The sequence below is a fragment of the Schistocerca piceifrons genome, chromosome 1, assembly GCF_021461385.2.
Source record: "Schistocerca piceifrons isolate TAMUIC-IGC-003096 chromosome 1, iqSchPice1.1, whole genome shotgun sequence".
Lineage (NCBI taxonomy): Eukaryota > Metazoa > Arthropoda > Insecta > Orthoptera > Acrididae > Schistocerca > Schistocerca piceifrons.
The window spans coordinates 415,435,220-415,453,477 of NC_060138.1; the positions used below are offsets into that span (position 1 = coordinate 415,435,220).

An 18,258-nucleotide genomic window follows, 5' to 3' on the forward strand; every position below is an offset into this window, starting at 1 on the left:
GTGCGGGACGAGTATAGAACGTGGGGAAGTGCTCGCAAAAACACCTTAAAATTTAGAAATAGGAGAGAAGAAGAAACTCTCTACGCATGTAGGCTTTCATTCTGCGTGCAAATTCATGTGCTAAAAGGTGAATAACTGTAATGATAGCTATCAACTCTCAGACACGTATTTCACGATCGTTGGTCAAGTTGAACCAAAGACGACTCTTCTATTTTTCAAAACCACAAGTCGTTTTGAATTCAAAACGGGAGTACCAAGCCTAGGCAAGAAATAATCTCTGAAGTCATTTGTATTTAATACTCGACTATTTAATGGAAGAATCGGTTCCACTCTGGCAACATGTGGTGGTCTGACAGACATACCTTTCAATTTCTAACATACCGGCAGTCTGATTAAAATGTCGATGAAATCAACGGAATGAATATCAGACGTCTTGCGCATGCATCCACTTCCAAATTAAAAGGGCAAACAACACATCGAAGTCCAACCACATCATGATACAGGCACACAGGCAGTTCTGAAGAAACCGTGTCCACAGTACTGACGCATAATTAGATAAAAAGGATCACGAGAGAATCGCGAGCAACTTTCCCTAAGACAGCAAAGCCGAAAGAGGTATATTTTAGATCATTACGAATTAAGACTGAATGTGTGATCAGACACTTATGAAGTCGGTGACAGAGTAATGCTGTACCGCGTGATCGTTCGCTTCCTCTCGCAGCCAACGGAAATGGGAGAGAAGGTTACCATTAGGGTGGTGTGGCCAGAAATGCATTGTAATACGCGAAACAATGATTTTGCATCGATATTTGACCAAAACTCTCTGCTACGCTTCCCTTTTGTGTACAAAGCAGGAGAATTGTCCTCATGTCACTATCCTACAGTACAGGGGCGAAATATTAATATTACACACTTCCTCCTCCTTAGGCAAATGCAGCCAGTCATTTTTTTTTTTTTTGCTTGGTCTACGTAGGACCTTAAGGGGCTTACGAAGGCATGGACGGTTCCCTACAAAACCACAAAAAAGGGTACTTTGCCACTTTTTTGTACTAAAACCGAGCGGCGGATTCCAAGATGGCTATTCACAGCAAATGGGTGTCACTTTTACGATATATTCCTAAGATTCCCCTCCCGAACAACCTTGAAAATTTTCATGTTGTTTTTATCAGTTTACGAGATATAGAGGTTCAAATTACCCTGTTTCTACATGTAAAACCAGTTGAAGGCTAAAAATCTAGTTTATTAAGTGATTTATCACGGAGAAATATGTTGTATAGTGTCACGGTCATCACCAGAAGGATTCTGGAAACCCCATGTTGTAGTACTGAAGCACTATAAAATTTTTGCGCACATAAAATCCGGTCTGAGATGTAAAATTAGTTTTGAGTTATTTCAATTTGACATAAGTAAACAATCAAAATTTTACCGCCCCATAAAGTTCTTTTCATATGAGTGACATGTCCTGCTGTGCCAGGGAAAAGAACGGAACCATCGGAAAATTCTCCTATCGGACCACAAGAAAGGCGAATATGGTCCTGTTTAAAACACTCTGACTAAGAAGTACGGGTACCAGCTGCCTCATTCTCCGTTCCTCAACACTTTTAAAAATTTCCCCAAAAACTTTGGCATGCAAATATATTTAACCTTTTTTCATGCTGAGGACAAGGAAACAGTAGTAGTTGACAGAGACGGAAAAGTAAACTACGGTTGTGGTGTAGAAAGACTAAAGGCACTGTGAGAGAAAAAGAGGGACACAGTGGCAGTGGAACATTGTCCACAGGGACAGAACAGTGTTAGGAAAAGAATGAAGGAAACATTGCCAGTGAGACAGGAATATAGAGCAGGGGAAAGTGGAAGTGGGTAATGAGAGAGAGAGTCTACGACATTGGCAACGAAGAAGGGAGACAAAGTGACAGTGGGAAGAGACAGCAAAAATGGGGAAGAATGAATGAGATAGCAGCACTAAGAGAGCAAGAGGGAGAACTGTGACTATGAGACAGAGGACAGGGGACACAAAGAGATAATGAGTAGGGCTGATCTGAGTGAGTGAGAATGGGCCAGTGGGAGTGGGTGTGTATGAGCCACTTACGGCAGTGGACAAGTGGCTGTGAGCAAGTTGCAGTTACGGGAGCTTCTGGGAGTGAGAGGTGAGCTGCATATTAGGAAGAGAGTAAATATGTTCGCTTGTCAAAATTTTCGGTAATTAAGGTGCTGGGGAAGGTAGAATGAGGCAGCTGGTACCCCCCACTTCTCAGCCAGTCATTTAAGCAAGAGTGTATTCACCTTTTTTATGCTTCGATAGGTGCATTTTTCCACTGGTTTATGGTACTTATGTAACGACTTTGCCTGAACCGTTTCACAAGTGATTGTTCTCATTATTTTGTCCTCCCTGCGTTGATGGTACGGTAGCAAAGAGATAATGAAGACGTGATAGAGAGATACAGCTCTCAGCTGGCCTGTAGATGCGACTAGTGACCCAGTGACCTGAGATGGGATGGAGGCGCAGCGCGGAGCGGAGCAGCTGTGGCGGGTGGCCTCTCCGGCTGGCTGGTGGCCGGCGGCGCGGGCTGCGGGCGGATGTGGGGGCGGGTGCTGGGGGCGACACGCACAGTGGCCACTGCGGGGGCAGCAGGCGTTCAGTCGCGACGCGACAGCGAGAGTGGCAACAGCTGCGGCGCAACACGGTCAGAGCAGCGCGGCGCCGACGACGTGAGTATGCGAGGCGTGCAGCCAGCCTTGTCACCTGTTCAGCTGTGTAGCCACTGACATTACGGGAAGTAAGACATCGAGGGCACCCTTACCCTTGGGGAGGGCAAGCGACCGCTGGCTCACCCGTGTCTCTCAGGAAAAGGAAAAATTATATCGTAGTCAGGTGTCATTCTTTAGAGCACTTTTATGGCTTCATGCAAACGTCTTCCAAAATATTAACAATGCTCCATACTCCGAGGTCTATCCCCCACCCCGCTTCCACACTGTTATGTGAGGGTCCTTGTGAGCCATGTACGCAGAAACACTCATCTCCACAAATTGGACTCAACGAAAAGCATTACGTCATGACGGCACTGTTGCGTGACAACACGGTAACACGCGACATGCCATGTCACTTCAACATGAGAGACCGTGTAGTAACGTCTACATGGACAGGGCGTTTAGGAGTAGTAGTTCTGGCTGCCTCTTCTTATACGTTTGACTTCCCATTCCAGCTGCAGGAAAGCAACGTTGCACAGCGAACAGGTTTGGACATCTGGCGTGGTCAGGCCACTGTCAGTTCTAGGCACTAGTGTAAAGTGGGATAGGAATTGTTTTTAGCCCTTAGTGTCATCTCAGGGCTCTAGAGGGGATTCCAGTAAGGGGAAACATTAAACGGCAGTACGATCAACGTAGACAATATGCTAACAACCAGTGACAAAGAGATTAATTTGCTCTAAACGTTCGGAGAACTGTAACTAGTGCAAGAGCTTTCCTGTCCCGAGATGTGGTGCCGGCCTCAACGTCATACACTCATTGCCAGACCACAATATTATGGCCACCTGCTTAATAAAGTGATGGACCACCTTTGGGACTGCCTGATATGGATTCGACAAGTCGTTCGTCGGTTTCCGGAGGCATGTGGCACCAGAGATCTGCGCACAGGTCACGCATTTCCCGTAAGTTGCGAGTTGGTGGTCTGTGGATGTGGATATCGGGCTCTCAAGTGTCACTAATGTGTTCCATTGGATAGAGAACAGGCGAATTTTACATCCAAGACATCAAAGTGAGTTCACTCACATCTACCTCCAACTGTCACTGTCCCCTCCCTGACAGCCGCAGTCTCCATCGTTCTGTCCTATTATTACAGGCTCCCCTCACCGTCACTGCCCCCCTCTTGCTCTCTCTTACTGCTACTGTCTCATTCATACCTTCCCACTAGTTTTGTCTCTTCTCACTCTCAGTATCTCTCTCTTCCTCGTTGTCATTATCACTGGCTCTCAACCTCTTCCGGTTTCTTTTTCTGTTCATTCCTCTCCCACTTTTACTGCCTCCTTCAGTCTCGCACTGTTGTGCCATGTCAACTATGTTCCATTGCCTCTGTGTCCCTCTTTTTCTCTCATGTTCCCTTTACCCCTTTCACTCTTTCTATACCACAACCAGTGCCTACTATCTTCCAGTTTCGTTACTTTCCCGTCTCTTTCTCGCTTCAATGACTCCTTCTCTCTCAGCATAAAAATGGGTGAATACGTTCGCATTCCAAAATGTTTGGGAAAATTTTTAAAGTTGCTAAGAAAGGTACAATGATGTAGCTAGTACCCCCACCTTCAGTCAGTCTTTTAAACAGAAGCATATTCACATTTTTTGTACTCTGAGGACCATTTCCTCCGCCTGTCCCTTTTCTTCCCTGCCTCGGCGCTCATATGAAAAGAGGTTTACGAGTCAGTAAAATTTTAATAGTTTATTTACGTAAAATTGAAATAACTCAAAACTAATTTTACACAGCACACTGCTTTTACGTGCACAAACATTTTGCATGTGCTTCACTACTTCAGCATGGGGTCCTCAGAACTCTTCTAATGATAACGGAGACACTATACAGAATATTTCTCCGTGATACTTCAATTTATAAACTACGTTTTCGCCTCACACCGGATTTTACGTGCATCAGTTAGAGTGCGTGGCGCTGTGCTTCTTTCGAGCAGTCTGCTGCGGAGAGCCTTCTTCAACAACGTACGCCGAACGGTTTGTTCCCAAACACTTTTGCCCGCGCCAGCACTGTACCCTGCCAGCTTTCGTGCATTACAGACCAGGCAAGTTCCCACTTCCGCGTTCTGTGATGTGAGACTTGAAAGTCCGACACCTTGTCTACTGCTCGTGGTTTAGCCGTCTCTAAATCACTTCCGTCGCACGCATACAGTAGAACAACGTCGCCGTCTCCGAGATGCGTGTTCCCAGCGTCGGGCTGTAACAATCTGCCCTTTGTGACACTCGTTTATGTTACTGGATAGCCCCATTTGCGGCCCTACCCCGCTTATTCACTTTCATTACAACGTTACGTGCCCGTAATGCTATCAAGCGGGATTCAGTATCGAGGTGACAAGTGGTGACAAAGATTTGGCCCTTCAATCTATCTCATCAGCCGCCATAGGTTGCGGTATTGTCGAGTGCCTGCTACGCTCATTCATCTCATACAAAAAAGGCATAACGCAGCATCCTCGACGTCTGTCCATGTGGTATGCTTTTGCGATTGTATTGAGGTAACGTACCAATATAACAGCGCCAGTGTTACGATCTGAGGCTCCGTCTTATTACAACTATGTATATCCTTTCATGTCTTTCCTTGCGATACTATCATGTCCAAGGTTGAAGGAAAAACTCATGTTGCAAAACTGAATCAATATTTTAAGTGCTGCAACTCTCTTCATATGCTGAATTGTGTTGTTCACCACATTTGGCCGGTCTGGTGGACGACTACCTGCACTATGAAGACAGCATCCACTTAAAATGACAGGCCCCCCAAACGAAACTTGAATCCGATTGAAATTGCATGGGAAACCCTTCACCGAAGGACTGTAACCCTAACATCACCACCACCAGCTACTCCAGCTTGTGGTGACATAAGGAAGATCCTCATCCAGTAATGGAGCTCACCTGATCTATATTAAGCGAAGTGCGTGAGATAAGAAAGAGAGTTTTTTTTATCTACCAAAATGTTTACGTTTTTCAAACAACAATATAGTTGAAGGATGAGATTTTCACTCTGCAGCGGATTGTGCGGTGATATGACACTTCCTGACAGATTAAAATTGTGTGCCGGACCGATATTCGAAATCGGGACTGCCAGTATGTTCCATATCATCACACACTCCGCTGCAGAGTGAAAATCTCATTCTGGAAACATCCCCCAGGCTGTGGCAATGCCATGTCTCTGTGATATCCTTTTTCCAGGAGTGCTAGTTCTACAAGCTACGCAGGAGAGCTTCTGTGAAGTTTGGAAGGTAGGAGACGAGGTAATGGCGGAAGTAAAGCTGTGAGGACGGGGCGTGAGTCGTGCTTGGGTAGCGCAGTGGGTAGCCGGCGCGGTAGCTCAGTGTTCGGTCAGAGGGTTAACTTCCCTCTGTAATAAAAACACTCAGTGACTGAATCAAAGACGAACTTGGACGGGTGTCATGGGACGTCCGTAACGAAAAAATGCAGCGAACTATAATGAACAAATTGAATTTTTTTTAAAGTGAGTAGAGCACTTGTCCGCGAAAGGCAAAGGTCCCGAGTTTGAGTCTCGGTCCGGCACACCGTTTTAATCCGCCAGGAAGTTTTAATATTATTGTTCCCTTCAAAGCGGCTCCCTTAGGTAGCTAACCACCGTCCTGGTAGCAGCTCTGAAAGGTTTCAGGTGGTAGGGCCTTTGGCATGACAACCACGTTCTTTTGAATGTTCTCCAGAGTCCCAAAAGACTTCCTTTTAACATAATTTTCAATTACGGGAAACGAAAAATGTCGAAAGGACTCAGATCAGATGACTTTTGTGGTCAAAAATTCCGTGATGGAGGTGGCCGTGTGACATTGGGCATCGTCATGATGCAGCACCCTCTTGTCTGCAATGTCCAGTCTCACTCGATTCACCCTTTCCCTGAACCCTTCAATGGCAACTTTGTAAAATACTTGTTTGACAGTTTGTTCTGGAGGAACAAGTTCTTTCTGCACGGTACTCCTGGTGTCAAAAAACAGCATTATTTTGATCTTTGGTTCGCTCATTCGAGCTTTCTTCGATTCGATTGAGGAGACGTCTCATTGCGTCACTCCTCACTTTTCGCTTTGTCTCAGGATCGTACTCAAAAATCCACGACTGATCACCTGTGGTCATACGACTGAACCATTTGTGGTCATTGGAAGTCCTCTCAAGAAGATCAACGCACACGTTTCTCCGATTGTCCTTCTGCTCAGCTGTAAGGATTTTCGGCACCATTTTGGCACAAACGCTTCGCATGAGCAAAATGTCAGTGAAACAGGTCACCGATAATCCTTATCGTTAAGCAACCGTCTGATCTCACAACAGCATGCACACGTTCAACATTTTCATCGGTTTTTGAAGTTGAAGATCTCCCTAAGTGAAGTCCATCTTCAGCGTGTTCTTGGCCTTCCAAAAATGATTTGTACCAGCGAAAGCGAGAGAATCAGTGCCATATTGTATCCAGGCACTGGAGTGAGACGGAGACCACACACGGTAATGTACCGACGGCCCATGTCCTGCTTACTGCACATTTTATATCACTATGTAAGGTATCATAATGTTGCCAGGATAATTTTTAGATCTGTAAGATCTCTTAAATTAGACATCTAATTTAACACATCTTCTAGATACAAGCCTTAGTGTCCTACTTGCCTGAGAGTTCGTCCCGCTATTATCAATTCTTTCCTTTTCTGTTCTACTCGTGAATGTATCGCGAGGGAAGAAACTGCTGCCTGAAAACCTCAGCGCGCGACCTAATCCCTCTCTTCTCAACTATCTAAAAATTCCCGAACAGTATAACGTCATCGTTCCTCGCATAACGTTTTCGAATTAATTTTCCTAAGCATCCAAAAACTCCCCATCCCCCTCTGGATTCATTCGATTTCCTCCGCTAATACGTCCAGTTCAGTATCCTGTACCATCGATCACAATTCAGCCAGTAAACATAGATTATTTGGAAATAGCGACATGATGAACTCAGAAGTTCCAACTTACGTACATTATCTGCAATTTTTCGTACTGAAGGTACGATTGCATTCATTACATCTCGTTTGTGTTCTAAGCGAATCTCTGTTCCTCTCTAGGTAGTCACCCAAAGATGAAACTTTTCTGTAGACAGCTGCTTCATCAACAGAGCATCCGAGTGTATTGGCCACGCTCTCCGGCTCATTATCTGAATAATATATTGAGAATAACAGCGCTCCTGTCGGGTGTCGTTGAAGGCCCGTCAATAACATATACAGTGACGTCCGCGTCCTCTCATTCCCAGCATCTGATAGGTTCTTACCTAAATCTCCCTGACAATAAAAGCTGTTTTTGAGACAAATATTGGATATCAATCACCTGCCCTTTACGGGTGACAATCTACCAACTGAACTACCCTAACGTGTTCGCGGAGCAAAGGTTTTTACTTCACGGTCATGCTTGCGACCGTCTACCAACAATGTGATGGGCACCGTGCTAGTTAACTCACTCACAGTTTTATGACATGTTGCCGAAATAGTACAATGTCGACTACAAGAGTTTACAAATATCAACGTTGTCTTCGTAAACGCAAAATTTTTGTGCACAGATTAAACTTAAGCCCTGAGCCTACAACGTTGAGTTTACCACGTGGTGTGCTTAAACAACAATTTATTTTGATGTTTCTCTTTCCTCTGGTTCTTGTGTTTGTTGTTGTTGTTGTATACGCTGATTCAGCAACAGCAAATTATACTGAGGTTAAAAAAGTCACTGTGTAGCTCCTAACGTCGTATCTGACCATCTTTTGCCCGGCGTAGTGCAGCATCTTGACGTCGTATGAACTCAACAAATCGTTGGGAGTCACCTGCAGAAATATTGACCCATGCTACCTCTACAGCCATCCATAACTGCGAAAGTGTTGAGGATTTTCTGCTCGAACTGACCTTTCGATTATGTCCCATAAATGTTCTATGGGATTCATGTCAAGCGATCTGGGTGGCCAAATCATTCGCTCGAACTGTTCAGAATGTTCTTCAAACCAATCGTGAACAGCTGTGACCTGGTAACATGGTGCACTGTCATCCATAAAATTTCCTTCATTGTTTGGGAACGTGAAGTCCATGAATGGCTGTAAATGATCAGTGGCCGGTTCATCTGGACCAGAGGACTCAGTCTATTCCATGCAAACACGGTCCGCAACATTACGGAAACAACACCAGCTTGCACAATGCCCTGTTGACAACCTGAGTCCATGGCTTCTTGGGATGTGCACCACACGCACCATCCGCTCTTACCAACTGAAATCTGGATTTACCTGGCCAGCCACGGTTTCACAGTCGTCTAGGGTACAAGCGATATGGTCACGAGCCCAGGATAGGCGATGTCGTGCTGTCAGCAAAGGCACCGCATCAGTCATTTGCTGCCATAGCCCATTAACTCCATATTTCACTTCACTGCCCTAACGGATACGTTCGTCGTATATGCCACAATAATTTCTGTGGTTATTTCGACAGTGTTGCTTGTCTGTAATCACTGGAAACTCGACGCGAAAGCCGCTGTTCTCAGTCGTTAAATAAAGGCCGTGTTGAGAGGTAATGCCTGCAATTTGGTAGTCTCGGTACACTCATGACATTATTGACCTCGGAATATTCAATTTCCTAATGATATCCGTAGCGCAATATCCCATGCGTCTTACTCCAACCATCACTCTGCGTTCGAAGTTTACATTTACATTTACATTTATACTCCGCAAGCCACCCAACGGTGTGTGGCGGAGGGTACTTTACGTGCCACTGACATTACCTCCCTTTCCTGTTCCAGTCGCGTATGGTTCGCGGGAAGAACGACTGTCTGAAAGCCTCCGTGCGAGCTCTAATCCCTCTAATTTTACATTCGTGATCTCCTCGGGAGGTATAAGTAGGGGGAAGCAATATATTCGATACCTCATCCAGAAACGCACCCTCTCGAAACCTGGCGAGCAAGCTACACCGCGATGCAGAGCGCCTCTGTTGCAGTGTCTGCCACTTGAGTTTGTTAAACATCTCCGTAACGCTATCACGGTTACCAAATAACCGTGTGACGAAACGCGCCGCTCTTCTTTGGATCTTCTCTATCTCCTCCGTCAACCCGATCTGGTACGGATCCCACACTGATGAGCAATACTCAAGTATAGGTCGAACGAGTGTTTTGTAAGCCACCTCCTTTGTTGATGGACTACATTTTCTAAGGACTCTCCCAATGAATCTCAACCTGGTACCCGCCTTACCAACAATTAATTTTATATGATCATTCCACTTCAAATCGTTCCGCACGCATACTCCCAGATATTTTGCAGAAGTAACTGCTACCAGTGTTTGTTCCGCTATCATATAATCATACAATAAAGGATCCGTCTTTCTATGTATTCGCAATACATTACATTTGTTTATGTTAGGGGTCAGTTGCCACTCCCTGCACCAAGTGCCTATCCGCTGCATTTCGCTACAATTTTCTAATGCTGCAACTTCTCTGTATACTACAGCAACATCCGCGAAAAGCCGCATGGAACTTCCGACACTATCTACTAGGTCATTTATATATATTGTGAAAAGCAATGGTCCCATAAAATTCCCCTGTGGCACGCCAGAGGTTACTTTAACGTCTGTAGACGTCTCTCCATTGATAACAACATGCTGTGTTCTGTTTGCTAAAAACTCTTCAATCCAGCCACACAGGTGGTCTGATATTCCGTAGGCTCTTACTTTGTTTATCAGGCGACAGTGCGGAACTGTATCGAACGCCTTCCGGAAGTCAAGAAAAATAGCATCTACCTGGGAGCCTGTATCTAATATTTTCTGGGTCTCATGAACAAATAAAGCGAGTTGGGTCTCACACGATCGCTGTTTCCGGAATCCATGTTGATTCCTACATAGTAGATTCTGGGTTTCCAAAAACGACATGATACTCGAGCAAAAAACATGTTCTAAAATTCTACAACAGATCGACGTCAGAGATATAGGTCTATAGTTTTGCGCATCTGCTCGACGACCCTTCTTGAAGACTGGGACTACCTGTGCTCTTTTCCAATCATTTGGAACCTTCCGTTGCTCTAGAGACTTGCGGTACACGGCTGTTAGATGGGGTGCAATGTCCCATGTCTGTTAATTCCCGTCGTGGAGTCGTAAATACGTTGGAAACCTTTTCACAAGCATCACCGGAGCACGAATGACAGTTCCACCAATGCACCGCCCTTTTAACCTCGCTCACGCTATACTACCGCTCTCTGTATATGTGCGTATCGCTATTCCATTACTTTTGCATCTCAGTGTACATTCTTCCTGTTGTTATGTTTGCTGCTGCTGCAGCTGGTTCTTCACGTCAGTTATTAGTGGAACTGTTCCTGTTGCTGATCACACTCTTCTTTCTACGAACGTAAAAACAATGGGTCCATGGTGCGAAAGCAGGACCTTTACTCGTATGCAATATATCATTTATTTATTTATTTATCGTAGCCGATTAGGACCACCAGGCCCACTCTTAAATCTAGCCACGCATTCTACATATTTTGCGTTACATACAGGGTGTTGCCGTAAGGGCGTGCAAGAATGTAACAGGACATCGAGAATGCTCCACTGAAAAATTTTAGTCTGGGAACGTGGGATCGGAGAAGTCAGCCTAAGGAGATACGGAACTAAATTTGTCTACGGCTTTGTCTAGCATTACTGTTTTCCAGCTTATCTACAACTAACATGCGTACAAGTTTACACATACTGTGCTGTTTATTTACATGTACGAGTGCTCCGCGAACAACAATTACACCCATTTCACCCATAATAAGTCTATGCAATGCTTGTGACTGACTTTGCATCAAGTGTCGGATTGTGTCAGTGGTTGCTCCAACAATGGGTTGATCAACCAGATTTCCTCCAAATCATGCTGTTTATTGACGAGGCCTCATTTGATGATTTCTTCTCGGGTTATCAGCCGAGTGGTGGCGTCGTCTTATCGCAACGTTTCAATGAGTTTCGTACCCATCATCGCCTGAAGATGATGGGTACGAAACTCATCGAAACGTTGCGACAAGACGATGCCACCACTCGGCTGATAACCCGAGAAGAATTCATCACTGTAATACGCCGAGAAAGCGAGGCCTCATTTGATTGTGATGGTGCATCGAATAGCAAGAACAGCCATTTATGGGATGTAATTCAGTCACATCATCAAATACGTTTTGCTGTGAATATCTGGGCCAGCATTGTTGACGACACTGTCATTGGGCTATATCTTCTACCAGGCCGTCGGAATAGCCACCTGTACTTGAGGGTCATGCGGATGTCCGCAGCCATCTCAATGCTGTGTTTCCTGGTCTCTGGATTGGAAGTGGAGATCCTATTCCGTGGCCTGCGAGGTCACCTGACCTGAATTCCCTTGATTATTTCCTACGGGAATATCTAAAGTCACATGTGTATGAAATTCCAGTGGACACGTAAATGGAAGTAGTTACCAGAAGTGTAGCGACCTGTGGGGTGATTCGAAGCACATCAGCGATGTTTGTCAGAGTGCGATGTCAGGCTTGCATTGAGGTTGACGCCTGTCAGTTTCAGAACATTTTGTAAGGTACGATACAAATATACACTATGTGATCAAATGTATCCGGACATCTGGCTGAAAATGACTTACAAGTCCGTGGCGCTCTCCATCGGTAATGCTGGAATTCAATACGTTCAGTCAGGTGCTGCAAGGTTTCTTGGGGAATGGCAGCCCATTCTTCACGGAGTGCTGCACTGAGGAGAGGTGTCTATGTCGGTCGGTGAGACCTGGCACGAAGTAGTCGTTCCAAAACGTCCCAAAGGTGTTCTATAGGATTCAGGTCAGGATTCTGTGCAGGCCAGTCCATTACAGAGATGTCATTGTTGTGTAACCACTCTACCACAGGCCGTGCCTTATGAACAGGTGCTCGATCGTGTTGAAAGATGCAATAGCCATACCCGAATTGCTCGTCAACAGTGGGAAACAAGAAGGTGCTTAAAACATCAGTGTAGGCGTACTGTGATAGTGCCACACAAAACAACAAGGAGTGCAAGTCCCTCCATGAAAAATACGACCACACCATAACATTAACGCCTCCGAATTTTACTATTGGCGCTACACTCACTGGCAGATGACGTTCATCGGGCATTCGCCATACCCACACCCTGCAATCGGATCGCCACATTGTGTACCGTGATTCGTCACTCTACATAACGTTTTTCCACTGTTCAATAATCTAGTGTTTACACTCCTTACACCAAGCGAGGCGTCATTTGGCATTTACCGACGTGATGTGTGCGGCTTATGAGCAGCCGCTCGACCATGAAGTCCAAGTTTTCTCACCTCCTGCCTTACTGTCATAGTACTTGCAGTGGATCCTGATGCAGTTTGGAATTCTGTTGTGATGGTCTGGGTAGATGTCTGCCTATTACACAGTATAACTCTCTTCAAATGTCGGCGGTCTCTGTCAGTTAAGAGTCGAGGTCGGCCTGTACGCTTTTGCGCTGTACGTGTCCCTCCACGTTTCCACTTCACTATCACAACGGAAACAGTGGACCGAGGGATGTTTAGCAGTGTGAAAATCTCTCTTACAGACGGATGACACAAGTGACACCCAATTACCTGACCAGGTTCGAAGTCCGTGAGTTCCGCAGAGCGTCCCATTCTACTCTCTCACGATGAATGATGGCTACTGAGGTCGCGTGTATGGAGTACCTGGCAATAGGTGTCAGCACAATGCACATAATATGAAAAACGTATGTTTTTGGGGGTGTCCGGATACTTTCGATCACGTAGTGTACGTTTTTTTGTGTCAATGTTGGTATTTGCGGTTATCTGTAAGTAATGTAAATAAAAAAGTACACAGTAATGTGATTTTATTCTATCCAGATATTTATTCCTTTTATCTCCTTAAGTTGGCTTCTTCGACCCCAGGTTCCCTGCCTCAAATTGCTCAGTGAGCATCCTCTATGTCCTGTTAAATTTTTGCACGTTCTTACGGAAACACTCTGTATATTACGATACGCATGTTATACTACATATAAAAATTCAAAATTATGATAGTACAAATGAAAAAAACACACACACGTTATATTCGTATGTGATAAATACAATAATAATAATAAGAAATTACGCTAAAGTACACCGATGTCCAAAAGTAAAGGAACAAACTGCTATTTCAACGTCCTAGGTCTAAATCACGATGTAATTATATAAACTGTTAACAGATGTCGTTACGATCGTGTTCTGCACGGAAGACGGTATTCCGATCAACGGACCACCACGCCAGCAATGACGTCAGGGCACCTATCAAGCGGAGTAGTGTTTGCAGGGTAGTCCCACAACACAATCGATGTATACACAGTCACTGACAGTGAAGTATGGCACAGAAAAGAAGCCTACGGACTCTGTGCTGTGGAGGGCCGTAGGAAGAATGGAAGCAGGAGAGTCGCAAACTGATGTGACCCTGCGGTTTAGTGTGAATCGTTCTGTTGTTTCTCGTACGAGGTGACAGTTTATAGAGACCGAAACTGTATTCCGGAGACCAGGACAGGACCGACCACGTCTATCATCCGAAAGAGTGGACCGTTATTTGGATTAAGAACACGACGGTACCGCCTTAGGGAACTGCACTGCAACTGACATCTTACCTCACATCATCCCCTGGACGTATTGTATCGAGGCAAATGGTATACAGAAGGCTTCAGCAAAGTGGCCTTCATCGTTGGAGACCTTCTGGCCGTTTAGCTCTGGCGTGTCTTCACAGAAGCGAAAATCTAGAACGGAGCCATCAACATGCCACCTGGACTGTCGATCGGTGGGCCAATGTTCTTTTCACAGACGAGCGCCTGTTTGGTCTGCAGAGTGATTCTCGACGGATTCGCATTTGGAAGGCACGGGACCCACACACTGTTGAAAGAGACTAACATCTAGGAGTATCCCTAATGGTGAGTGCTGGGATTATTTTAACCTCTCCAACACCTCTTCATGAAATTGTATGGGTGAATCAGCAAAAATTAACTGCTGTCAGATACCGCGAGGGGATCTTGGGATCTCATGAGTGGTTGTCGTTAGGTAGTGTGGGCTCAGACTTCGACTGATGAGCAACAATGCAATAATTCTCGACATCATAATGCACGAGTGGGATTTTTTTTAAAAAAACGGAAGATATTGCACGCATGGCGTGGCCTGGTCGCTCTCCCGATTTGAATCCCATAGAGCATGTCTGGGATATACTAGGCAGACTGGTTGCGTCACGTCAGCATCCACCAACCACTCTCCAAGACTTGTGAGGTGCTCTGCAGGAAGAATGTGCGTTATTGCCCCCGCATGAGATTGATGACATCATTCACAGCACGTGCCGTTGTTGTCAGGACAGTATTGGTGCCAGAGTGATCACACCCCATACTGAGCACACTAATCCGTTGTTAGAATGTGTGTGTAAATCCGTGAAGTTGGGAAAAAAACGAAGAACATTTTTGTCTACCGTTGTGTACGTTCCAGCTGATTACGTTCTGCAGTATTCACATTGTTTTTACTTTACTATCACCTGTTTATACTATTCTTTGGCAAAATAAACGCAACCTTGCAAAATTTCCGTTTGTTGCTTTAATTTTCGGAAACAGTGTAGGTTTTTAATTATGAGTGCTAGCAGCAATGGGTATGTGAGGAAGAAGTGAACGAGGGAGGGAAAGAATAACGTGATAACACACAATTAATTAATATAGAAAGTAACATGGCTTACTTTCATGCACGATAATGTCACTGAGTGGAGCAGCGAACCTACTTTGCGACTGGCGAAATTCACTGTTTTCTGTAACGGAGCTACGGTAGAACACCCGACGGAAAAGAGTTCTAGTTTAGCTGGAGTAGGGATTCACGATGTAATCGAAACCCAAGTCACAAGCCAATAAGAAGCCAAAGTCATTGTGAGCCAAAATCTTTGAAGGCAAAAAGGAGGAGAAGGCCGGGTACTCGGCCGTCGCGTTGCAGAGGGCTCTATCAGACGCACTACGGGAAGTGCCGGTGAGCCGTGCAAAAGCGTTTTTCAGGTGTTTGTCAAAGAGCGTGACCAATGGGCTCGCCTAGAGCGCCTCGCGCGGACTCGTTCGAAAGACGTTGTCTCTGAAGCCGCTAATGTCTCTGTCTTTTCATCAGTGTCGACTACTGAATTACAAAGGGGCCGCTTGGAAAAAGGGTTTTTATAATTTTTTGTGTTTATGCTACGTAAAGTTCAGAACTTAAACACCTACAAGCCAAAGTGGATCAATGCAACTATCAAAAATTCTCGAGAGAATCGACTTTGAAATTTTGGCGTAGTACTTCACGGCCGACGTCGACGATGGACTGCATGGTTCCGTGGCAAGATGTTTGACAGCAGCGTCGATAATTTGGCTTCCATTCCCATCCGATACAAATTTTATAACAATGGTGCTTGTTCTGTGCGCGTTTCGTGAAGCGCAAAGTATGTAAAGATGAAACAAAAAACCGGTGGTGCTCGTGGCAATCGCTAGCTCTAGACTTACTTCGATCATTTTTTTCGTGTTTTCCGTTCATATCTAATGCCTATGCCATTTATGTATGTTAGTGGCAAGAAACAATCAATGCCGTCTCTGCGCGATAGCAATGGAGGTACTATCGAAGACAGTGCTGCCAAAGCAGAGTTACTAAACACAGCCTTCCCAAATGCCTTCACAAAAGAAGACGAAATAAATATTCCAGAATTAGAATCGAGCACAGCTGCCAACATAAGTAACGTAGAAGTAAATATCCTCGGAGTAGCGAATCAACTTAAATCACTTAATAAAAGCAAGTCTTCTGGTTCAGACCGTATACCAATTAGGTTCCTTAACAATCATATACAACCGTTCGCTCGACGAAAGATCCGTACCCAAAGACTGGAAAGTTGCACAGGTCACGCTAATATTCAAGAAAGGTGGTAGAAGTAATACACTAAATTACGGGCCAATATCGTTAACGTCGATATGCAGCAGGATTTTGGAACATATATTTTTCAAAAATGTATGGGAAATCTTATGGGACTTAACTGCTAAGGTCATCAGTCCCTAAACTTACACATTACTTAACCTAAATTATCCTAAGAACAAACACACACACACCCATGCCCGAGGGAGGACTCGAACCTCCGCCGGCACCAGACGCACAGTCCATGATTGCAGCGCCTTAGAACATACATTGTGTTAGAACATTATGAACTACCTCGAAGAAAACGGTCTATTGACACACAGTCAACATGGGTTTAGAAAACATCGTTCCTGTGAAACACATGAGTGCTAAAAGGAACTCATACTTCGGTTACACGATAAATCAGTCTAATCTAAAAGCCTTAAATTCAACTAAATACCTAGGTATTACAATTACGAACAACTTAAATTGGAAGGAACACATAGAAAATGTTGTGGGGAAGGCTAATCAAAGACTGCGTTTTATTGGCATGACAATTAGAAAACGTAGCAGATCTACTAAGGAGACTGCCTACACTACGCTTGTCCGTCCTCTTTTAGAATACTGCTGCGCGGTGGGGGGTCCTTACCAGATAGGACTGATCGAGTAAATTGAAAAAGTTCAAAGAAAGGCAGCACGTTTTGTATTATCGCGAAATTTAGGAAAGAGTGTCACAGAAATGATACAGGATTTGGGGTGGGCATCATTAAAGCAAAGGAGTTTATCGTTGCTGTGGAAGTGTTCCAAAGCATTTAATTTAATTTCATACAGTGAGTTAAAAAAAGGAACAGACAAATCGGATAAGTGGTTCTGCAGTTATTGGCGCCAGGTACCGGACTTTCTCATCTCAAACGGATATTCCTGAACATGATCGCATTTAAACATGGTATCTATCTTGTCATCAGTAATGATTAGTTTGCGTAGTGTTACAACAAAATAACTTTATAAATATATATTAGGCCCACTGAAAAATTAATATATTAAAAATCCGTTTCTTTTACGACACAACTCTGGCAAAGCTGATTTGTCCTGGTGATTATCTATTTGGCCCCCTTACGGACGGAGTTTCGAAAAGTCCCTTGTTAAACGATGCCTACAGTATAAGATCAACCTTCTCTCCAAGCTTCAAGTTTCTTACTTTAGCGATCTGGGTTGGTGGATGATGAGTCAGTCAATCAGGACATTTCCTTTTATGTATAAAGATTAAATATTGCACACATAGTAGAATTACTTAATTACTTACGTTTTATAAAAGATTTTTCACATAGGTTGATTAGATAAAAAAGTTAATTTTTTCATCTTTATGTATTTTACATGTCACAAAAAAGCTCATAGAGCATGCACCATTGTTTAAAAATTCGTATCGACTGAGGACCGAAACCAGATTGCCAACGCTGCTGCTGATCATTCTACCACAGAAGTGACTGGCCTGTCGATAAGTATGGCTATGAATTATTGATTTAAGACGCTCGTAAAATTTCAAAGCCGATTTTCTGCAGAAACTTTGAGGGCTACATCGAGTTGCTTTGGGAGAGTAAGAACGGAATTCTGAAGTTCACATAGCATAAATCTAACAGTTTACAAAAATTCGACTGCTGTGCGGTTTCCTTGTTAGCGGTCTAG

At 44.5% G+C, this 18,258-nt stretch overlaps 1 protein-coding gene across 1 annotated transcript in view; it reads left to right on the plus strand.

Annotated features, from left to right (window-relative positions):
• Positions 1-2,645: 2,645 nt before the first annotated feature.
• Positions 2,646-18,258, plus strand: part of LOC124796497 (carboxylesterase 4A-like) — a 344,155-nt gene continuing 328,542 nt past the window's right edge. The window contains exon 1 of the mRNA XM_047260703.1: positions 2,646-2,709. The gene's annotated coding sequence lies outside the window, so the exon portion shown is untranslated. The remainder of the gene's footprint in view (positions 2,710-18,258) is intronic.